Source organism: Equus przewalskii, chromosome 1 (assembly GCF_037783145.1).
Source record: "Equus przewalskii isolate Varuska chromosome 1, EquPr2, whole genome shotgun sequence".
Taxonomy (NCBI): Eukaryota; Metazoa; Chordata; class Mammalia; order Perissodactyla; family Equidae; genus Equus; species Equus przewalskii.
In genome coordinates this window covers 101255719-101281013 of record NC_091831.1, presented here as the reverse complement: position 1 = coordinate 101281013, position 25295 = coordinate 101255719, and the positions used below count along the sequence as shown (strand labels likewise).

The window sequence follows — 25295 nt, the reverse complement described above, 5'->3', positions numbered from 1 at the left end:
GGTAGATTATAAAACTGTAATTGAGTTATCAAATAAATAGCTGGAGGGAGCCCACCCCACGCACCTACATTTCCCATTGCATAACCGAAAGCATCTCTGCTTTTCTTTGATGTGATTAATTCCCAAAAGCCATTGGTGATTTAGGGACCTTTCTGAAAGAAACCACTGCTTGTATAGGAAAGCAGAATTAATGTTTTTAAACACCCTCTAGCTCCTTAGATTTAAGGAGCAACAACAACAAAATAATTTTAAGTAAGAAAGAATCAAATGAGAATTTCCAAACATTTTCTTTATGAAACCAGATGGTGATTGATCACTGATATTTTCTAAATGAGGCATCAGTTGGGGCAAACAGGTGGGAATAGATTGTCCAGAGCTGTCTAAATTCAACCTAGCATCAAATTTAGCAGCAAATATAGGGCAGTTAAAACTCCAGGCAGCCGCTACTTAATCTTCACAGATATCTATTCCTTTAAGGGGCTTTGCTTTTGTTATTTTTGAGGTTTTTTTAAACAGTTAGTGTTTTTCTTTTGAAATAATTAAAGGGAAAGGAAGTCTAAAGAGAGACTGAGTGACATCCAATATTCCCTAATACTCTCTTGTTGCTTTAGGTGATTGGTATACTTAATTAAGGAGGGTCCTGGGTCTATCATCAACCAGGGCCTGACCTGGGGGTGGGAAGGAGGGAGCTGTAACCTGACCGAGCCCAGGTGTGTGCCTGCAGGTCACACACTGGGAAAACATGTGGCCCCAGCAAGCCCTTCCCAAGCCTGGCCGTGCCTTTAACTATTTCAGGTCTTTCTCAAATGTCCACATTCTCTCATGCTTAGACAATGTTAGCATGCTTTCCTCTAGATTAAGATTTTCAAGTTGGAAAAGGAAGTGCATAAGACTGAGGGACTTGTTTAAGACTGTGAAGTCCATAGCAGAGAATAGAACGCGTATCTTCTGACTGCTAGTCACTGCTCTATGTGCTACAACACGGTGACGTTTATCATGCATATGCTCACTAATCCATAAATACTAGTTATTTAAAAGAAATGTTTTCTTCTTCTAGATCATGGCATTACTTTATTTTTTTCTTCCTTCCTCCCTCCCTCCCTCTCTTTCTCCTTCCTTCATTTCTTTCTTTCTTTTTCTTTCCTTCCTTTCTTTCTTTCTCTTCCTTTCTTCCTTTCTCTTTCTTTCTTTTCTTTCATTCCTTCTTTCTTTCTTTCTCTTCTTCCTTCCTCCTTTCCTTTCTTCCTTCCTTCATTTCTCTTCCTTCCTTTCTCTTTTTTTTTTTTTATTGCAGCAACACTGGATTGTAACATTATATAGCTTTCAGATGTACACCGTAATATATTTCAAATTCTGTATAGATTACATCATGTTCACCACCCAAAAACTAATTATAGTCCATCACCAGACAAGTGTACCTAATCACCCCTTTTGCCCTCCCCCCAACTTCCTCTATGGCAACCACCAATCCAATCAAACTAAAAAGCTTCTGCACAGCAAAGGAAATCATCAACAAAATGAAAAGACAACCTAACAACTGGGAGAAGATATTTGCAAACCATGTATCAGGTAACGGGTTAATATCCAAAATATACAAAGAACTCAAACATTTCAACAACAAAAAAACCTGACAACCCAGTTAAAATGCAAAAGATCTGGACAGAGATTTCTCCAACAGGCATATGAAAAGATGTTCAACATCATTAGTTATCAGGCAAATGCAAACGGAAACTACAATGAGATATCACCTTCCTTCCTTTCTTTCTCATCCTTCCTTCTTTCCTTCCTTCCTTCCTTTCTCTTTCTTTCCTTCCTTCCTTCCTTCCTTCCTTCCTTCCTTCCTTCATTCTTTCTTTCTTTTTCTTTCTTTCTTTCTTTCTTTCTTTTTCTTTCTCTTTCTTTATTTCTTTTCTTCCCTTCTTTTACTTCTTTCCTTCCTTTTTTCCTTTCTTCTTTCTTTCTCTTCCTTCCTTCCTGCCTTCCTTTCTTTTCTTTCTGATTTTTTATTCATCTGTCCATCCATCTATCTGCCCATCTGTCTGTCACAGGTAAAGCAGTCTTAACTTTTACTGTGTTCCAGAAAACAGTCCTTGTGCATCCAGCACGTGGTGTTAAGGAAAACACAATGGCAGACGAGCTTTGTTCTCTGTGGCTTTTCCTATCCTACAAGAAGTATTTATTGATTAAAATGCTGTGGATGCATGGAGGAGGCTCTAAAACCCTGTACACACATGGCATTAGTGGGAAAATAAATTCAAGTGTTTTCCCTATTGAAAATCTTATTGTAAATTGTCCGTGAGCCACAAGATATGATAGTTACAGACAAAAAGATGTGAAAAATAAATTATCTTACCTGACATTCACAGAGAATGTGCCATTTTTGAATAAAGGAATGCCTGCATCTGATTATTTCAGTGGTTTACACTTCAACCTTTTTTTTTATTTGTAATTCTGTTTTGGAAAAGCATTTTAAAACTGATAACATACTTGTCTGAGTTTTTTGTTTTTTTGTGTGCAAGGAAGATTGGCCCTGAGCTAACATCTGTTGCCAATCTTCCTCGATCTTATGTGGAATGCCACAAAAGCGTGGCTTGACGAGCCGTGCCAGTTCTGCGCCCGGGATCCGAATCCGTGAACCCCAGGCTGCCGAAGTGGAGCATGTGACCTGAACCACTACGCCACCAGCAGGCCCCTTGTCTGAGTTTTTAAATAGAGTGAACTGACCTTATATTGAAGACTATCTTCATTATGAGGTTTAATAACCATACTTTTCTCCACTCTGCATCTTAAACCTATGGACTAGATTGATTGACATCCTTCCAAGATGTCATGTGAATGCCCTTAGGAGCCATTGAAGTACAGGTAGCATTTGGCCAAAGCCCACTTGAGCTCCAATGGACTGCCTTTTGCTGGCACAATCCGGAAAAACTATTTGATGTTGTGGCCAGATGTTCTAATTCCTCTTTGTTGGAGGGGAGGTGGGTGTGGAGGGGAGGTGGATGTAGCAGAGTGAATGTGGGCCCTTGGGCCACAAGGTCTGAAATTCACTTACTATTTGTGAAATATAGACAAGTTCATTAAGCCTTAAGAGGTAAATTGGGAATTAAAATGAACACTCAACAAAGTTGCTGATAATAGGTGAATGCACTAACAAAGTAAATGACACAATTTAGCACCTGGACTCAGTAGATGCTTGATAAATACATTTCCTGCCCTTCTCTTTCCTCATGTCCGAACAGCTGCTGTTCAGCTTCAGGAGAACGTCCAATCCTCTCATCCCTTCTGTTCCATTCCACTGTCCTCTTTCTTCACACTGCTTTTCTTTTATCTTTTCTCCTTTTCCTGTTGACTTTTGCTTCCTTTTGCCCCGAAAGAACCTTTTCGATAGCAAGTTGTAGCCAATCAGGATGCTCTGCTCCTTCTGATCAGTGAGCTGATTGATTGGTGCTCTGGACTCTAACAGTTCATTTTAAGTTTGTATCTTCACTGACTCCTTAAAAGGTCTATTTTGACCACTAGGAATGCCTTTGCTATACCTTCACTCAAAACCTCCACCACTCCCAAACATGTACACATGCTCTGTTATTTCAAGACTTGAACTTTTTCTAGATACTTGTGGGTTCAAGACAACTGAGTTGTGTCTGCAGTTATGTTGTCTGAATTTGGGCTTGTGAGCCTATCATAAGAACTTCCAGGAAGCAGAGGTAACAGACGACACTACTGGTTCTTTCTTTCCTCCTCTATTTTCTTCCGCCCTTCTAAAACCAAACTGGAATACCAGGATTAGAACTCCAGAGATTCCAAAGTGTCACTCAAAATTGCCTGTGTCACACCTTTTTGCACAAAACACTGAACAACATTTTCCTCATCACTAAATCTGCTCTTTCAAGTTGGAGACTGCTTAATTACAAAACCATTTTATATCTTTGCTTCACATTTTTACTTTTTTGGGTTTTTTTTTACTATTTTTCCTTTTGCCTTATAAACCAAGAGGCTAAAGTTTTATTTGTACATCTCCAAGTCTTTCAGAAAATAAATTTTCCTGATCAGAAAATTCGATCAATTATTAAGATTACTCATCTACATATAACCAAACAGATATTTGAGGTAGTTACATTTTTGGTTTCTGAGAATCCTAGTACATCAGTATGTGTCAGTAAGAGTAACTCAAGAAGAAACATGTCATGATAAATAAGTCTGTCAAACGATAGGATAAATAAAGTTAGGCAGATTTTGGAAAAAGTTGCATTTTCTAAACTACTTGTCCACAAAACTCCTTTTTTGGTGGAGTATTTTCTGGGGCTGGTACTCTAAAAACAACATTTGGGGAAATATTGGATACACAAATGAGTTTTCAGATCTCGAGAACTATCATCTGAAACATAAGTATAGTACTAGAGTCAATTAAATAATAAAACATTTTTAAGTAAACAGATTATAAGAAGCCATTTGAAGCATTTTGGTTAGATTCGAGTTAGATTGGGAAGTTACTCCCTTTTGTCAAAGTTAATAATGACAGACACACACATGTTCCTTCACGATCTAAGTGTTAATTGCCCCCAAGATTCAAACCAAGATGACTTTGAATTCAGTTTTAAAGTTTTTTAAAGAGTGAATTCAGCACTTATTTCTTTGGGGTGTGCAACAGGGCTGCCATCTGTCTTCTCATGTAGCCAGTATGCCCAAATCTATTCAGATAATCTGGATTGTAAACACCATTCAAGAGGAAAAAATTTAGAAAATTTGCTTTCCATTCATATCCTGAAACTATGTGGCCATAGCTTGGGAACTGAACCGTTCCCGATGGGGCAACTATGAGCATGAACGCACATTCCATGGACATGCGCAAGTCATTATTTGTTTGAGTGCTATCAGTATACGCTTGCTTCCACTGTGAACTTCAAAAAATTCAGTAACAAACTCATTGTGATAACTTTATAAAGATTCTAATATGTATGTTCAATTCAATGTGCATATGCCTTTAACTCTGCTTGGAAGCAAGACCAAGGTAGGTCAGCTATTTTTCTACTTTAATAAATTAATACAAAGATATGAAACAAAGATATGATTGGATTGTAGTGATATTTCAGAGTATGCACTTGCTTTGATCTAAAAGCCCCAAGTTCCACAGCATTGAAAACCTGCCCAATCAGATCAGAGAAACTAAAAAAGAATGTTTGAGAGAAATTTTCACAAAAAAAAGAGAAGGAAGAAATGAAAACCAATATTATGTTGCGTTTGGAGAAAGGGCCCTTTACATGATATCAAAGCAATGAACTGCTTCTTTTTACCTAGGAAGATAGACAAACTATTGCAATGAATAATGTGTTTACCTTTCCTAAAATTTGATCTTGAGTATTCTGTACTGGGTAGACATCATATGCTTTTGCCTGCCCACCATCTGTTCCCCAGTTGACTGGTAGCAGCACCGCGATTTTTTTTGAAGAAATCCTCAGACGTACTGCACAGAGTCCAAGAGTAGCAAAGAATCAGTGTCTGTTCTTCCTACTGGAGTCAGCAGTAGCTACATTAATAGGATTCTCTGTCCCAGGAATTTGAATCTTAGCACAGAACCTATTTAGAAAAAGAGAACTACTTCTTCTGTGGGAAGTGCCCTACAGAGACTGTTCTTCAGTTCCCAGGTCATTGATTGACACATCCTGGATGCCCCTCCCTGCTTTGCTTTGATGGTATTTCAAGAATCTAGTTATAGAATCTATTGGGTTTTTCATCTGCCCCAGTTCTGTCAACTCAGAGGAATCATGACTGTGTCAACCCATCAATGAACAACCCCTTCCTGGCTCTATTTCAGCTTCTGTGCTCGCTTGTGTCCTACAAACACAACCTGGACATCACCTACCCTGCGTGGTATTCACTAAATGCCTCCAAGAATCCCTAGACTGATGAAATCTTGCCACTTCCATGTTACTCTAGAGCATTGAAAACAATGACTTAGTCTTTTTATTGAGATTTTGTCTTATGAAATAAGTTATATGTCAATAGAAGCCCACACACAATAACAAATGCTATGAAACTGTCAGTTTATGGGATGCAAAGCCAAGTTATGGAGAAGAAAGTTAGCCATGAGTGGTAGAGATACCTGTACCATATTATGCATATGATAATGGCAGAGGTTAGGGGAAGACTGTGGATTAGTTTCAGAAAAAATATATTCCTAACCCTGTCCCCAGAAGTTACATTTAAAATGAAAATTAGAAAAATTTAATGTATTGATCCAAGGGTTGGCAAACCGTAGCCCACAGACCGAATTCGATCATACCCATCCATTTATGCATTGTCTGTGGCAACTTTTGCACTACAATGGCAGAGCTGAGTGATTGCCACAGAGACCACACAGCTGGCAAATTCAAAAGTAGTTGCTTTCTGGCCTTTTATAAAAAACAAAGTTTGCCAACACCTGGCTTTAACTACATTCTATACATTGATGAGAGAAGATCTGAAAAATTTTGGAATAACATTGTTTAGTATCCACCTCTATTTTGAGATTTCCAAAGAGAATAGCATTTGGAAAATATGGTTTTAAAAGCTTCATTTTTACCACCTTTAAGGCTGTTATACCTAGGCAGTCATGTAACTTCTCTGAGTCTTAATTTCCTCCCTGTAAACCTAGGATATCAAAAACACCTAATTCTTACTCACAGTGAGGGTTCCAGTATGGCCTAGAATATTTGAATATGATCTATGAAGTTTGAACTGTCTTAATTTTAACGAACACTCAAGAATAATCTCACACTTCCCCAAAATACATTCTGTCTTCTCCGAGGCAATCCCTTCTACCCATTTTTTCTTAAAATTCTGGAGGTTCTTGCCTCCAAATTATTAAATATTATGCTATTTCTCCTCCTTCATTTAGCAACTTGAAATTTATCTATTGAATTTCCATTATGATAAAATTTCACGTGTCTTACTTTTAGTTTATCTTTCTGTAATTCTATTTAATATAGTTAAACCTTTATGTCTTGTTCTATCTACTTCTTCTTCCTTTTTACCTTTCAATTTCTGTCAGATCTACTACTATTTTTAATTTATTAATATTAATAACATAATTCTACTATATTCTGAAATCATTACAGATCCTGTAATTTTCCAGATGAAAAGCTTTTTCATCAGCTAAGTTAAATATAGACATTTATATGTCATAAAACAGTCAACTGACTACTTATTATATTTAATTTAGTAAATTAGGAATAGAAGAATATAGTAAAGTATGTTATATGGACGTACTATTCATTTAGAAATATTTTCCTACATTTATCTTTCTACAGAGAGATTCTTTTCAAAGTCTTCACGCGTATCACCATCTTCTCTAGAGCCACCTGTGAGGTCATTAAAGGCTGTTTCAGAATCATCCTTGCTTCCATCTTAATCGTGTCAGACATAGACATTTTTTGAATCCATACAGTGCTGTCGCTGTAATTTTAGCCAAAACTGCAAGTTACCATATACGTTTTGTATTTAATCCAGAAGAGAAAATTTGTGAATCTCCATAATATAACCACTTCCTTTATTGCTTTTTAGCATGATCTTTAAAAGGTATGTTCGCAGCAACTTTCATCACTTGCACCTGTGAGCTCTGTGAATAATGACGAAATCTGTGTGAAATTTCTTTGCCTCTGTTGTTGCTAAAATGATGTTTCATTCCAGAATAAGAATAATGATATTAATGTAATAATAATATAATGATTCTCCTTCTTCCTTCTCTTTCTCTTCCTCTCCCCCTTTCTCCTGCTCCTTATTCTATCTTTTTAGATCGACTATTTCCTACCCTGTGGAAACTTAAGATCTTACAGTTTTATCTTTGGTGTTCTATAGTTTCACATTTATGTGTCTAAGTTTTGCTTCATTTGCATTAGTCATGCTTGACTCTTGACAGGCCCTTTAATTTTGAAATCGTACATCTCCCTGAAATCCATAACTCTCTCCTTCTATTGACTTGATAATTTCCTCCCTCCTTATTTGCTCTGTTGACTTTATGACACCACCATTATTAGACGTCAAACCTTTGGAGTTAATTCTCAAGTTTCTTATCTTTTTCTCTCACATTTTGTCTCTTTTTCTTGTGCTCCACATTCTGAGAGATATACTTATCTTTATTTCTCAATCCTACTTTCTCCTTTTTTTCCTCTGCAATTGTGATCATATCTTAAATTCCTAGAAACTCTTCTGGTTAACCAATAGTTCATTTTTCATAGTAGCCTGTTCTTGTTTGATGAATATAGTATCTTTTCACATTTCTCCAAGGATAATTATTAGAGGTTTTCTGTTTTTTTCTCCCCTATACCCTTCTTGAAGTCCATTTTTAATTCCATTTATGTCTTCCTTTATTTTTTAAATCCTTTTTTCTTCATGCTAAAATATTCTTCAACTTTCTGGAGATGCTGATTCATCTCTATTCAAGAATAAAGAAGGAATAAGTTTGATTTGAATCTCTGATCACACAAATGTGGCTCGTAGATTGATGCACGTTGATTTAGAATCATAGGAAAAGACCCACGAAGGCTACAACAAGAAGAGCTTTCTTCTGTAGTCCTACACCTTCACCAGCTCCCAAGTTCTCCCTAGATAGTTCAGTTCCTTTAAAGAATGGCCATGTGATATTTTTTGCCTGGAGTAAACATCAGATTGCCAGTAGTTCTGCCTGCTGGGGTGGAGGGGAAAGCTGACCCTTGACCATCACCAAACCCCTCTCTTTCAGGCCCACTTCTTTCTCTCAGTCTAATGCCAGAAGCTTTCTGGAGCCTGCCAGCCAGGCTGGCAGCTTCCAGCATTAGTCTCTTCTATGTTCATTCTGGGCTGTGTCTTCCCCATTGACTTCATAATATAACATCTCCTGTATACTTTCTGCTTCCAGAAATGTGGCAAAATCTCTGGTTGTCTGATGGCCCAGGGTTTTGTAGATTCATATCTATTTTTATTCCTTACTATCCTTTACTATCATTTATTGGGTATTTGGGAGGTAGAGGAGGAAAATTCGTGTGGTCGATAACCTATCCTGAACTGGAATTCAACTTTCATTTTGCAAACCTTCTCCTGTTACTTTGATTAAGTTACTCTCTTTCCATGAACAGTTAGTTATAAAGTTATCATACTAGAACTGAAGGACATAGATCCCAGATCCCACCTCCTTTAAAAGTTCGGCTCTATTAACCTTGATCCACACAGCATTTACCTCTCCCTTTGGCAAAGATGTTTCTGCCATTGTCTTTTCTAGAAATAATTACTTATTGAGAGAAGCGATTTTCAGCTTTTTTCTTCATTCACAGTGTACAAATACATCTCTCAACTCTCTTTCTCATTCCCTCCAGAAGATGTTTTAATTATTACCTTTAGGAGTCTATCTAATTTAGGTCTATTCCATAATATGTTTAGAGGATCTTAAGGTTGCAATTAAGAAATAAGTGTGGCATATGTCTGAGAATATTTCAAGTCAGCATTAACTCTGTGTTGATGGTGTTCTCTGGTCAGTAAAGGGTAAACAGAACTGGTGTTGGAGTTACGGGACGGCTGTCCAGGTAACCTCCCCTGAGTTCATTTCTAACACCAGCTGTGGCATCTGCTCTGAGCGGGGCGTTCATCCATTTTCTCTGCATCTGGGTCTGCCCATATCGGCATTCTCTGCTATTCTAAAGGCTTTCTTTTTCTTTTTTTTTCTTCTTTCTTTTCTTTGTCTCCTCCTTTCCCCAACACATTGCTTTGTGAATACCAAAAAAAGGGATCTAGATTGAGAAACCATGGACATGTTTCCAAACTAAAAAAAAAAAGAAAAAGTTACACTTGTTGCTGAATAGGGTGATGTACCATTAAGTCAGACGGGAATTTTTTCTCTTCTTTCCTTCCTCTTTCTCCTTCATCTGCCTTTTCCTTCCTCCTCCTGTCTCTTCCTTCCTCCTCTCCCCATCTTTTTGCCTTTCTTTTCTTTTTTCCTCCTGCTTCTTCACGTCCTCTTCCTTTTTTGAAATGACTTTCCTCATATATCAAGGCCTCACAAAAGCTGTCCAGGTTACTGTCCAGGTTAGGGATAAGCAGCTTCAATTCTCAACCAGACACAGCTGTAATCTGATGGTATCAAGACCAGCAAAAGTTGACTGCTAGGAGTCAAAGATTTGCTGAACAGATAGGTGTTAAAAACACCTCAGCAGTTTAAACAACAAGTCAATGGGGTTTGAAACCAACACCAGGCAGCTCCACAGAGGAAACTGACACAGAAAGTGCTAGGAAGTCCCCGTGTTTCTCAAAGAGGCAAAGCTCCTCCTTTGGCGGACCTGATTCCGGACTGAAAATCTCGGGAAATGTTTAGGGATTTTTCCCACCGAGGTAGGCACTCTCATTTTAGGTCATCACAGATTCGAGAGGTGTGGCTAGTAATTCAAAAGCCAGACATGGCTGAGATGATGCCCGTCCAAAAGACTCTTAGCCAAGATGTCTCTTTTGTAATGGTTTCAGCCTTCCGGGTACCATGTGCTCTTTGGCATTTAGGTAGGTATTTTCAAAGATAAACAAACAAAGCCAGACACAAGTTGAAGTGGTGGGGACAGGTTTAAATCAGTAATACATTATTGCAATAGGGAAAAGAGGCCAATGTGAACTGAACTGAGCTTCTAACTGTAGAGGTTACTGGGCCCTTTAAAGGGAGAATGAGGGGTTGGTGGTGGGGTGAGCAGGGGCTCAGTAGAGTCATGGAAGTGAAAAATTACAAAAAACGGGAAGGAGGGTTGGTCCATGTAAATCCCATCTGGGTTTGTTAACTGACGCTTATAGAAATTAGGCTCCTCACCCTCCCATAGGGACTGGGAGATGGGGGTGGCCCCATCCCCAGATGCTGGCTGGAACAGACAGTAAATTCTTCTGGCAGCCTTGGGTTTTCTCAGGGAGACATCTTAAGGGGAGCTAGGGTTATCCTAGGGAGGTGGGTGGCCTTGAGCTGTTAGAGACTATATTAGTGTTTAGGCCAAGTCTTTATAGGCCAAGATTGGGGCCTACTGGAGTAAGGGGTCAGAGGACCCTGGCTAGAGTTTGGTCAAGGAGAGTATCTTTTTCACTATATCAAGGGTCTGGTCTGGTTAACTTAGTCCATTAATGCTAAATGGCAGAATATTGGCTCCAAATTTAATTTAATTTTATTTTATTTTGAGGAAGACTAGCCCTGAGCTAACATCTGCCAATCCTCCCCCTTTTGCTAAGGAAGACCGGCCCTGAGCTAACATCCATGCCCATCTTCCTCTACTTTATATGTGGATGCCTACCACAGCATGGCTTGCCAAGCAGTGCCATGTCTGCACCCGGGATCCGAACCTGTGAACCCCAGGCCGCCGAAGCAGAACATGCGCACTTAACTGCTGTGCCACCAGGCCGGCCCTCTGGCTCTAAATTTTAGACAACAGATTAGGTAAAGAGAAAAAAAATCCCTGTGTTTTGGGTTCTCAGATGAGGTGTGGCTAATATATAGCTGGTCACTAGGGAGAACTTTTGAAAGAAAGTGAATAATTCAGTTCAAACCATGATGAAAAGGAGAAAACTCCAGTCAAAGCAAATATGCTTTACTGATATGCAGCCTGCTTATCATGCATGGGCCTTCCCATAGGAGAGGGCTTCCCATTTGTCAAAACGACGCAAAGAAGATACAAACCAGTTCCTTCAGATGTAAGAGGCCTGAGGGCATGAGCCCACAGAGGAAAACAGGCTTGGACAGAAAATAGAGGTGAATTTTGGGTGTATCTCCAAGCCCCTGGTATTCATTATTCTTCCCACAAAGAGTTTGCAGTCCGGAGATTAACATGTTATATTTCCATATGCCTGAACATTTTTGAGTGCTATTAAGAATGCCCATAGAAAACGCAGGTCACGTTGACTATATCGGCTACACTTGCCAGGCCATAATTTTGGAACCTCATTTCTATTTTTGCGAGCTAAATTTTGCAGGTGGTAAGGGGGTAGATGCAAATATTGCAATGTGAATATCAGTCAATTAACCAACAACCACATTTTATGAGGTTGAAACCACCTAATTGTTTTGCGTCTGCAGCTAATTATTTCTGGGAGATGTTTCTGCATATAGAAAAGGAGTCTGCTACGATAATTGAGTGGACTGCAAAACAGAAGTTCTGCTGTAAGAACATCAAGGGCGGGGATCATATCTTCTCTATGTTTTAGAAACTTCCATAATTAACTTTGGGCTGATGGATTCTAAAGGAATGTGAACTGCTCATAGCGACATGATTCTAAAGTTTGGAAAACAAATTGAATAGCTGAATACAGTGACTAATATCCAAAATATAAAACGTCAACAGAATTCTGTGAGTTTGGTATTGCTATTGACTTATTGACTCCTTTTCTCATAGACTCAAAGAACTATGGAACTGGAAAGAAACATGGTGGCCATCTATTCCAACAACTTCACCTTAAAATTTGGAAACTATGGCCTAGATAAATTATGTGATCTACTCAAAGACTTGTGATGCTGTCAGGTCTAGTCCCAAAGTGTACTATGTCTAAACCAGTGCCCCCCGCAATAGACCCAACACTGCCTCAATTTCTCCTTTAAGATATTAGAGGCAGCACATGTCAATGGAAAAGATGTCTCTTAGCCATGCATGCCACGCTTAAGGGAGAGCTGACAAATTAATTTTATGGCAGGAGGCTAAACTTGTTCATATAAATTGGTCTGTCCAGACAAAGTAGTGGGCAAAGTGTGCAGCTTGATGGATTTTATAGAGATTTTACTTTTGTTATTATTGCAGCTGCTCATTGATATTTTAATGCAAGTTTTTATTGAACTATGCCCTCAGGCTTTTTAAATCGAGGGTTCAATTCTTTCTAAAATCTAATAATTAAGTAAATTAATGAGCCTAGTTAGAAATCTGGCAAACTGACTATAAGGATTAAACACAAGAAATTTTAACAGGAGAGAATTTTTTCCCTCTTTACAGGAAGATCTTTTACAATCCTTTACACCATGTTTTATAGACATAAATGAAGTCTGACACCGATCCACAAGCAAGCCAGTGCACAAATTTGGGTTAGAAATATACTTAACAGCAGATGGGGGTGGACAGGACAGACCTTGTCACCAAAGTTGCCCCCCCTTGCCAAAGCGATTTTGAATTTTAGGAAGTATAGCCTCCAGAAACACAGAAGAATATTACTGTGTTTAAGTCCCTTCACTTAAAGATAGTAGTGGGTAAATCATGATATGTTCAGAAGAAAGTGACCATAATGGCCACTCAAAAACCATAAGATGAAGCCAAGTTAAAGAAACTAGGAAAGTTGAGTTGGGGAAGTTGCTTATTGGAGTATATTACAGATTTCTTTTCTTTTCTTTTTTTTATTTTAAAGATTGGCACCTGGGCTCACAACTGTTGCCAATCTGTTTTTTTTTTTTTTCTGCTTTATCTCCCCAAAACCCCCCTGTACACAGTTGTATATCTTAGTTGCAGGCCCTTCTAGTTGTAGGATGTGGGACACCGCCTCAACGTGGCCTGACGAGCGGTGCCATGTCCGCGCCCAGGATCCGAACCCTGGGCTGCGGCAGCGGAACGCAGGAACTTAACCACTCGGCCACGGAGCCGGCCCCTAGATATCTTAATAAAAGAACCATATTAATTCTGAAGGACCCTGGAGAGTGCACGTATAGATTCAGCTGTTGGATCCACATACTCTTCCATATTGTTGCTTTGCTCCTAGGGCAATGTCCCAGTTATAACCCTGGATCTCCTGCTTCATCTTCCAAGTTCAGTCTGAGAGAGGGTTTACTTGTCCTTGGTTACTGAACCCACCGAGTTTCCATTTAAATTACCTCATAAATCAGGCTTTTTCTTTGGTTCCAGTTCCTGAATTTTGGGTTTGGTAGCTTGCACAGTCCTCCATCCTCACACAGGATGGCTTGGCTTCATGTCCTCGTGCTCATCAGACTGCCTGGTCTTCTAAAGGGCGTTCAGATCAGGTTTCCCTGAGCTATTTCTCACACAGCTACTAGATTCTCTGTGCTGCCTATTTTGTGTGATTCATACCTGGAGTTGGCCAGACTCCTGGACAAGATTTGACATGCTTGTCTTGATACCCTGGGTGCTTATCTGAAGGAATTTTGGTTTTAGAAAGATAGAAAAACTCCAGCATAGTATTTTTATTTCCTTATCCTCTTTATGACTCACTGGACGTTCTTATAGTATCCTATCACAAGGGAGAGGTGCAGAAGAGGAGATTAGAATGCCTTGGGACTCCACAGCAAGTAAAGGCAGGCCTGGAATACAGACGGTGATCCGATGGCAAAGCCCATGTTGTTTCCACTATAATCCCTGCCTCTCACTGTTTCACACTCCAGATTATCATTAATTTTTAGACAAAGACAGTGAAAATTACAATAAGACTCTTTATGAAATATGGTCTGGTGTAGTCCAGGTGTGTTCATTATTCACACAGGACATAATTATTAAAACCAGTGTTCCAGGACCTTCTAAAGTTTAAAAGCTCTTACAGTCTTTACTTAATTCCTTATTGAACAAAGGATGTTTTGTTCTGGAGATTTCAATTGAATAAAGCTAATGAAATGGAAACATTTTCCATAAGTAAACCAAATGATGAAAACTGGAAAGAAGGCTAAAGCCTTAAAGGTAGAATGAGAAAAATGAAGAAATGTGTTGAGACACACAACAAACTGCATAGGGAATTGGACTACTGCATAAAGGCTTTCTTTCCAGCTCTCCTGTCGCACTGGACCCTAGTCTGAATTCTACTGACCCTTTCGGTTCCTCTATGTGCTTCAGGGACTGTGGTGGGTGAGCCAATGGGAACGGTCTGCTGGGAGAGTGGACAACAGTAGATGTGGAGGGTCCAGCATCCTAGGTAAAGGATCTCAATCTGGCTGAGGAAATATCTCAACTGGAAGAGAAAGTGTGATGACATGGGTAGGCCATGCCCTTCAAGTCAGGTGGCTCTTTACTAGGTGTGTGATTTGGGCCATGTTTGTTTAACTTTCTCTGAGTCCCAGTTGCCTCACTTGCAAAATAGTAATAATGCTACTCATCTCATCAGTTTTTATGTCAAATTAAATAAAATGACTCTATATAAATTGTCTTGCATGAAAAGGTATTCAATAAATAGTTTGCATTTTCTGTACTGCTGGCTACAGTATAATATGTCTTTTCCAAATCACCATGCACCAGAGAAAAGAATCCATGCCATTTCATTTTTCTACTTGCAGGACGTGAGGATGCCATGGCCGGATTTTTAGTTTTCACTATTACTTCTCCTCTTAGTAGGAGAAGTGGTGTTCCTTTCTCTCTTGCATGTCATAGATGCTCTTTCTGATGTCATATGGTGTATAGGGAAGAATAATCACCTCGGTAGTTTTTTTCATATCTGATATACTGCAGGTGCATAATAAAGATTTGACAAAAGTAGTTGCTATCCAAGAAATCCAGGCAAAATCATGCATTTGCTTGGATTACCTAGGTAATTGTACCAGTGTACTCTTGACAGGTAAAATTGGTCATTGATTATTTTGTATCAGAAATTGCTCAATTTTATTGTTAATGTATAATGTGAGTAGAGGAAAATTCCTGGTAAAATCCGTGAGCGTTAACTTCTTGCCTTCACTGATCGGAGTTGCTCTCAGTTGATGACACCATGGTTTGTTAAGTAATTTGTAATATAAACTCAGCAATTTTGACTTGAGTTCCGTGATTCAGGCAAGGTGGCTCTATATTATTTTTTTGGATCAGAGGTATTTGGGTAGAAAATTTCGATTGTATCATTAGAGGTTATAAGAAAAGTAATTTATTCTTCTACAAATAATATCAGTGTAAGCAAAAGGCATACTTTTCAGCTGAACATGTCATCTTCCCAAATTGGAGGGATTATTATCTTCCAGGAGATTTTCTCTCTCTTCCACTACAAAAAGGGAAAACAGTGCATTGGCCACTATTTTGTAAACAGATCGTAAAAAGCACTAACCATACAGAAAAGGATTGGTAAGTGGATTTCATTAAAATTAAAAAGCTCTGTCAAGCCACAGAATGGGAGAAGATATAGGAAAACGTATTTGACAAAAGACTCATTTCCAGACTACATACAGAAATTCTACAAATCGAAAAGAAAAAGATAGAGTGACCCAGTTTAAAAATTGGGCAAAAATCTTGAACAATCACTTCACAAAAGAAGATATCCAAATGACCAAAAAGTGCACAAATGTGCTGAGTAGCTTCAATCAACAGGGAAATACAAATTGAAATGACAATATGATGTCACTGCACAACCACCAGAATGGCTAAACCAACCATCCAATCAGCCAGCCAACCAACAAACATTTAACAATGTCAATAGATAGTGAGGACATCTAATCGATGGAAGGACAACTAGAATTCTCATACTCTGATGGTAAACTGGGACAACCACTTAGGGAAACTTTTTGTCAGTATCTGCTATGACTAAACATACTCATCCTCCATGACCTTGCAATTCTCATCCTAAAATTTCACCCAACAGAAATACATAAATACGTTCTTCAAAGGTCACGATTATGCCAGTATTATTCATAACAGCCCTCAAGCGAAAATTATCCAAACATTTTCAACCGCAAATAGATAAAATGTGGTATATTCTTTCAGCAATTAAAAATAAGATTAATAAGAAGAACAAACTTCTGCATACAACAGCATGGAAGTATCTCTAAACATAATGTTGAGCAAAAGGAGAAAAACCCCAGAAAATACAGATCACAAATCAACTTACAGAAAGTTCAAGAACACGCAAAAATAATCCAGGGTTAATCAGAAAAGTGGTTGCTTTTGAGGATGTAATGACTGAGTAGATTAATAAAGGAGATTTATAGATCTCTATTCATGTTCTATAGCTATGTTTAGCAAACTCCAGTGCACATATGAATCTCCTTGGAAATCTTGCTGAAATGTAGATTTTGATTAAATAGGTCTGGGTGCAATTTAAGATTCTCCATCTTTAACAAGCTTCATGCCAAGGCTGCTCGGAAGTGGATCACACTGTGAGTAGCTAAGTTTGATATCTTCTTCTGAATGGTAAACACACAGGTTTATTTGTACAATTTCATCAAACTATGTTTATGAACTGTGCACTTTCTGTGTATATGTTATACTTCACTTCAAAGGTCTACTAAAACAAATACCTTTTGGAATGGAAACCTGAAGTGAAATTTTTAGCTATATTTTATAAGTGACACAGATAGAACTCAGAAACTGTAGTTTTTGATTGAAAGCAACAGACACTAACTTTGAAAAACTTAAGTCAATAGAATATCTATTAGAAATATATGGAGAATCTTATAGAACAGGAGGGAAAACTTAAGGATAACACTTGCAAATGAGCAGACTCAGGCAGCAGCAGAGGACCCAGGTACCAGGAACTCAACAGACTTGCCCGTGCACCACCGCTGGAATAAATGACCTCAATCACTTTCAGTCTTTCTGCCCCTCTATTCATAATCCAAATTCCAAGGAGGAAGTGCCCACCTGGCCTAACTTAGATGTACCTGCCCATTCTCCAAGGGAAGGCAGGGGATCTGATTACCATAGTATCAACAGATTCCATCTAAAGTGGGTGAAATATTTTCCAGAAGGCAACTGGTGCATGTTTTCAAAAGATGGTTGGAAAGATGACGAGTAAGCAAAGATGGTGGTGTGGAGTCAATCAAAAGAAAGATTCACTGAAGCTGCTTCTAATTTTACAGCCAGTCCTTATTTCTCCTCGCTATCATTGCTCCAGTAACTTTTCCAAGCTTATTCCCCTTTCTGAGATCAATTCTGTAGCAAAGGGTGGGTGTGTGTGTGTGTGTGTGTGTGTGTGTGTGAGATGGCAAGGTAGGAGTAGTCACAGGTCAGCATTTATACAGTAGAGTAAAATGTTTACGATTGCTACTGCTGACTTGATTCACTCTGGGGTGGTTTAATGCTTTCAAGGGCAATTCTGGAAAGAGCTTAGGCAATAAAAACAACAAGAAGAAGTAATCATTAGCCATACTAGAGAGAGTAGAACGTCTTCCTTATTTCTGATTGGTTCTCAAGGCAGGTGTTAGGTGTGGTGTAAACATGGATTGCTAGTAGGGCATTTTCTTTCCTCAGTTCCTTTAGTGGAAGTAGGTTGTAGCCAGAGTTGCGTTAAGTTTCTTACAACTCTTGAGTAATGATGGAATCCAGTTGTTAATCTATGCCGTTAGTTATCCCAGAAGTTATTAATTTAAAGTAATGGTCAATTGCCTCTTTCCCACCATTTAGGAAACTCTGAAAAGTGTTTCAGATCCATCTGGGTAGAAAGCACAGCATAGGCATAAGATCATTATCATCCATGACACGTTCAGATCATATTTCTTCCACATTTTGTTAGTTTCAATGAACCAGGGACTGCTAATGAATGATTTCCATTGGATAATTTTGTTTTTTCTGTTTCAAGTTTCAAGATGCCTGTCTGGATTTTATTAGCATTGCAATGATTTACCCACGAGGGCTTTGTTTCTTAATTTGATTGGAAAAGGGACATAGGGAGGGTGGCTGCCTTTGTGGGAAAGGAGACTTTTTTTAACCCCATGATGATGGTATATGTGTGTGGGAGAAGTTTGAGCTGTGCAATTTTCATTTGCAGTTAGCTTTGTTTTATCTGCCTCAAACAGGTAGGTGTAAATTGCTGCAAACTTATTTGCCAGTTGGACACCAAGTCATCAGCATTTTATTACTCATGGCAAATTACTGCCATGAAAGCAAAAATGTTTAAATGACGGATTGGAAAAGTGTCTGAAATACCCATGGAAGAGAGAAAAAGCTAATTTTTGAGACTAATTTTATCTATTTCTTTCTTTGTTTATATACTATTGCTTAGTTTGATCCTTTAGAACTATTTAGAACTATTTAGTTCATTTCATCATGTTCTTTTTCTTCCTTGCCCTAGGATAATAATTTCACAGGTATAAGTAGTTCAATCAAGCCCAAGTTATTTTATCAAGTTGGCAGACTATGACATAAATATAGTATCAAATGGTCTTTTTTTCTATGGATTCATTTGTTCTTTTTGCTAACCAATGTCACAACTTTTTTTTTTTTTTTGAGGAAGATTAGCTCTGAGCTAACTACTGCCAATCCTCCTCTTTTTTGCTGAGGAAGCCTGGCCCTGAGCTAACATCCGTGCCCATCTTCCTCTACTTTATATGTGGGATGCTACCAGCATGGTGTGCCAAGTGGTGCCATGTCCACACCCAGGATTCGAACCAGTGAACCCCAGGCCACCAAGAAGCAGAACGTGCGAACTTAACCGCTGCGCCACCGGGCTGGCCCACAACTATTTTTTTTAAGAGAACTATTTGATGGGATAAAGTGATGTATCTCTAAGTTAACTAGCACCTCTATGTTCTCTCCTACTACTCACATCAGTGGACTCATCAACTCCTTGGAAGACTGAAGCCTTGCTAGCTGTTGGTACTGTCACACTCTGGAATTCCTAATCTACATTTTGATGGAACCCAATTTAATGAGATCTGATGTTGTAAAGTTAGTTTCTAATGTAAGTCTAGCATATTCCCAGGCTAGAGATCATGGGTAGTCATGTTGTGGTCATCTTAACCTATTTAATTGATTACACGTCTAGCTACAGAACCACTTCAGGGTGAGGATAATTAGACTTGTGGTTTGTCACATTCAGCAAGAACATGCAGGGACACTTGGAACCCACAGCAGATTGCCTCTCCCAACAAATGTAAATCAAGAAAGTGTTTTTTAAAAAAATCAATCAATTAAAACTATTCTTTTTTTTTTTGGAGGAAGATTAGCCTTGAGCTAACATCCACTGCCAATCCTCTTCTTTTGGCTGAGGAAGATTGGCCCTGAGCCAAACTGTGCCCATCTTCCTCTGTTTTATTTTATATGTGGGATGCCTGCTTCAGCATGTGGTAGACAGCATTCTATGATGGCCCACAAGATTCTCACCTTCCTGGTGTGCGTGCTCTTTTTCATCTCCTTCCACTTAATTGTGAGCAGGATTTGTAAACGTATTGGTATATCATTCCAATGATTATGCTACATTACTAAGCAAAAGAGATTTTGCAAATATAATTAAGGTCTCTAATCAGTTGACTCTGAATGGGGCTGATGCAATTAGATGAGCCCTTAAGGAGACAAGGGGCAGTGGCAGAAACTCTCCTGTTGGCCTTAAAGAAATGAGTTGTCATGAGTCCTACAGCCACAATGAACTGAATTCTGTCAACGATCTGCATAAATTTAGAAGACAACCCTGAACTCCAGATGAGAACCCAGCTCTAGCTGACATCTTGATTTCAGTCTTTTCTGACCCTGAGCAGAGAACCTGGGCGAGTCATAGCCAGATTTCTGACTTGCGGAACTGAGATAACAAATGGGGATTGTTTTAAGCCAGTAACTTGTGGTGGTTAGTGCTATAGCAGCAATAGAAAATTAATACAATCTTGATGCATATTATGACTAGAGCTGCATATTCAAATGTACTATACTCATAGCTCCCCTACATTTTCTGTGTAATCTTTTCGACAGCATACAAAGTAGAGTAGTCATCCACATTTATCCATCATTTCTTGCCTGTAAATGTGGGCGGCCACACTACTTTGCCCATTGCTGAAAAGATTACACAGAAAATGTAGGAGAGCTTTGGTACAGTGCTTGGCTCAGGGGAAATACTCAATAAATGGTTGCTCTCATTATTGAGCCAAGACCTTGTTGATGGCCACAGGCAAAGCAACTCAGAACTTTTATATACCATGATTGTCAGTTAACTCAGTTCTTATTTACCTGATGAAGAATGAGCAACACGTTGTGGCACAACTGCTGAAACCTGCGGCCGACATGTGGTGGAAGCCCATACGTCATAACCCTGGACTTCTCCTGCTTGACAAAATGGTGGAGCAAAGAAAAAGATGGATTTGATTATTGGTCCTCAGAGTGTTGCCACTTGGATATTCTCATACCACCTGAGGGTGCTGGAGAAGAAAGTTCAAAAAGGCTGTAACTATAATCTCTTGCCATCACATATAAACTTCATTTAATCATCTGTAATGTCTCCACGGCTAAAAGGGGAAAGGGGCAGGGCAACATTGTTTTTGGAGGGAGGGGAGAACATTCCTGGAAATATCTAAGCTTTAGGCTTCTCAAGTGAGGCATGGGAAAAACATGCAAGGACAAAAAATCTGTGTTTATTGCACTCGACAAGTGGCTAAAAATTTCTCCTGGGGGCGAAAAACCCTATGATTTCCACCTAGGGCAATTCAAGGCAACAGGATTGAAATGTTTTTTGTTATGGAAAGCTGCTTTTGCCCATAGATGTGAAAAAAATAATACTTATCCTCCCTGGCTTGTTCTTCTGCAAGAATTATTGGTTTCTGAAGATGCTGGTCGCCACAACTGAATAAGGATAAAGAAGGCCCATGGAAAATTTTCACTTAAGTTCTGCTTGTAATGCCGCTAGAGACTGCACACTGGGAGATGAAGGAAGAGAATATTTGATTTATCTAAATGTTCTTAGAATTTCTTGGCCTCTAGTATTCCAAACTTTAGAGAAGTCTTTAGATTACTTTATCCTCTTTGGGCATGTATAGAAAGCAACGGGGGTAAGAGGAGGTCATTTTGGTGGAGTAAGAGTTTGCTTTGCAGTCTATGTTTATAACGGTTATTTTTAATTTCAAACATTAAGAAATTTAAAAAGTATTCCTAAAGGCATAAACTTTTCTGGAGTTCTCCTACCACTAGCACTTTTGTTAATTATATAACTTAAGAAGAAGGGCACCTACCCCCTCTCCCACACACACTAGGGACAGTGAGAAATAAATGCTATTTTGTTCTAAATAGTGTCATTTTTTTTTTAATCTGGATCTTGTTACCTTGATCTATGCAGAAAGAAAACATTTCTTATTGAAGTGGCCAATCCAGGAAGCTCACCATTCTTTTTTTCTAACTACACTAAAGTGTATGATATACAGAACAAAGTCAATATCCCCTTGTAGACGTGAGCATGAACATTACGTGTTTTCTATGAGTGTGTATGTATATGGAAAAAGCATAGCAACAGCTATCTGAAGCACATGAGAAGGGCTAGCTGCCCTCCCACTCTCTGTTTTGTTCAGAACTTTAAGCCTTAAGACAAATATCTCTTTGTTTTTCTCCTTTCATATCCAATTCCAAGCTCACTAGGGAAGTGAGGATAGGACTGCACAAAACTCACTTTGTCTCAGCTAGAGCTGTAACACATAGAAGACATACAACAAGCTTTGCATGCTTAATTTTTTCTTCATACTTCAGAAGACACCTGCCTGGAGGGCTTGCTGCTAATGGGCTGCAGAAGGCGTGGGTCATTCTTCAACTTCAGTAGCCCCGTATGATGTCCAGTTGAAGATCAGTGATTCCAGAATGGTTCACTTGTCTGAGTCTGCTTACCAAGCAGCTTCTTTCAGGACTGCCTTCTGCCTCCAGTGTCTTTTAAGCTGGAAAGAAAGAGTTACCCTTGTGGACTAGACAGCACTACATCAAGGTGAATTCTTGATAACCAGCTCTGTTCCCCCTTCTACCTTGTAAACATGCTAATTTAAAGAAGCTTCCTTCTGAAGATCAAGGGAGGAAGAATTCTGCAACCAGTGCCAGCAATTGCAGCCACAACTCATTCCAGTCACTTCCTGAATTTTTTGCTAGCTCATTTCCGATAGTCTGGTGAAAACCTCATGACTTGAAACCTCTCAACATCTAGATATTAAGATTGTCCTCAACAACAAAAGCAGACACCACAGAGTTATCTGTGTCACAGAAAATCCAAAGCTTGACTCTTTCTTGCCTCCTAGGGCATTTTAGCACCATACTAGCCACAACTCTCCCCTCATTCACAGTGGAATTCTGAGAGTCTCCTTAGGAGAACGTTGCCTCTCTTCCACATTATTAAAGAGTTTTGTCCTTTGCAAGGTGTATACCATGCAAATACATAGTTCTTGGTGGTTGAACTTACACACACATACTATTGTACTTGGGTAGAAACCAACTTGCCGTATCCACACTACGGTTCTTCTCGACAGCTCTGTTGAAACATGTAAAACTAGAGACTAAGTCTCTGCTTCCTAGGTAGCTGTAGGCTTTAGAAGAGTGGATTTTCTCGGGTTTCAAAGGTAGGATAAAAATATTTCCTTGTAAACTACCCATGTATAAAATCCATGAATTTTATGCATTTATTGCTCCATTCATTTTTTAAAAATCTGGACCAGGATATAGCCAAGTGAAATTAAACAACTAAGGTCAAGGGGAAAAGGATACAGGGGTTGTAGGGTCTCACATATTTATTATGGTTGAAGAGCTAATTTAGCACTGAGTTTCCTATCGGCCAGGAAAAAGGAAACGAGAAGGGCAGTCAGTTCTTCCCAACCTGAATGGGCCTCAGAATACCTTGGAGCATTTTTCAATAATGAGATTCCTGGGCTCCTCCCCCTAGATACTTGCTCAACCAACACTTCCAGGAGGGCACCCAACATGTCTATGCTTTTTCTAAGATCCCCAGATGAATCTGATGTTCAGCTGATTTTGGAAATCAGGAGGTTAAAATGACTTGCTTTTGTTTTTTCATAAAAAATATAATACCAATTCCTAAGAGAAGTAGAATATTCCAGAACTTAGATCTCCTTATGACGACTCACCTAACTCATTTCATAAAGCCCAAAATGATATAGGGAAAGATCTATTCAACAACATGTCCAATATGGTACGTTTCATAAAATATGTTTTCAGATCCTTTGAATAAAGTTGAGCTAATTAAACCAAAATATAAATGATAAAAATACCTTTACAAGGGTAACAACGATAAGATTTAGAAGCTTGCATAATAGTATGCAGATTTTCTGAATGAAGATTGTCTTTAGGATAATCTGAATACTTTTCAGATGCAAAGAGTTGTCCCCATTTATATGTTTTTTCTTCTTGGGGAAAAATCCTAAAGGGTGAGCTATCGAAAGATAAATTTCATAATTACCATAATTACACACACTATTACGGCACTAAAACATGAACATGGTAGGAAAAGAACATCAGCTAAAGTGGACAGGCTCATACTCTTTCTTCCAAAGCAATTTCTCCCGCGAGTTCTCCTTTCCATAGGCAGCCTTGTTTATCCTTGTCTGTTCCTAGTCCTTCTAGTGCTGCCCCCACAACTCCAGAGGATGTTCACAGAGACTCTGGGCTTGTCAATTTTACACATTAATGATTGACTCTCACTAGGTAAGAAGAAGATATGACCTACGTAAAATATCTCACTTCACTACCTTATCATCAACACTTGACAGGTAGAGCAAAATACTATTTTTAGTTCTTTGCTTGGTGATCTTATAATTTTAAATGACGTTTCTTAAAAGGCCATTTCATCGTTTATTATTTGTGAAGGCATCTCTTTGCTTTCCTCTATATAAGATGGTGATTTTGAAGCCCTTAACCTTCCTTCCTACGTTCCTCCCCAACAGCCTTACCCCTCCCCGCTTTCATGTGTCAGCACAGATAAATCACTTCTAGACTATAATGAAATCTTTTACGTTTTGTCTATGGGTTGGGCCTAAAATACGAAAACCTAATACACATTATGATTCTAGAACTAATGTCCATTGCAGAACCAATAGGGTGCCACAGTTATGTTTTCTTTTCTATTGACTCACTTTCATGATGCCTGTGCAAGTGAAGAATGCCCCTAATTTCCAGGTTGATCATATTCTCTTCGTTTAAACTCCTTTTGTGGAACACATTCATAATCACACCATTTTGTGGTTTGCTTCATTACTGTCCCAAGATATTCTTTGTACAACCTTGGTTTGTACAACCTTATTTTTAGGTATGTAATTGCCTTTTTACTTTTTGAAAGATGCCTCTTCACTGTCTCACCTATAACTTCCTTTTTGTATACTCTCTATCTATTACTTAGAATTCACTCTTTTCTTTATCTAGGGACCCTCTGATTTCCTATTTTATTTTTGGCCAGTTGGTTTTTCAGGCAGCTATGATCCAGGAAATATCAAATAAATTCTCCTGGGATATTGTCATCATTTTTTTAATCAGGTGTCCTCCCCTCTTTTGATATTCATATTTATTTTCTTGAAGTATATTGAGTAATATCATCAAGGATACATGGAAGGTAAATTTTGTAAATCCTTAAAGATCTGAAAAAAAAAATCTGCTTTTTACATCTTCTACACAAAAGATTTGAGAGTCTGAATAAAAAGCATGGTAAAAAATAAAAATTTTATTTTTAATAAACAAAGATCCTAAATTTCTTCCTACAAA

At 38.6% G+C, this 25295-nt stretch overlaps 1 long non-coding RNA gene across 1 annotated transcript in view; it reads right to left on the bottom strand.

Annotated features, from left to right (window-relative positions):
* LOC139083331 (uncharacterized) overlaps nucleotides 1–21490 on the bottom strand; it is a 42633-nt gene extending 21143 nt beyond the window's left edge. Inside the window, exon 1 of the long non-coding RNA XR_011539969.1 lies at nucleotides 20793–21490. This is a non-coding gene — a long non-coding RNA (uncharacterized lncRNA). The remainder of the gene's footprint in view (nucleotides 1–20792) is intronic.
* Nucleotides 21491–25295: the final 3805 nt, after the last annotated feature.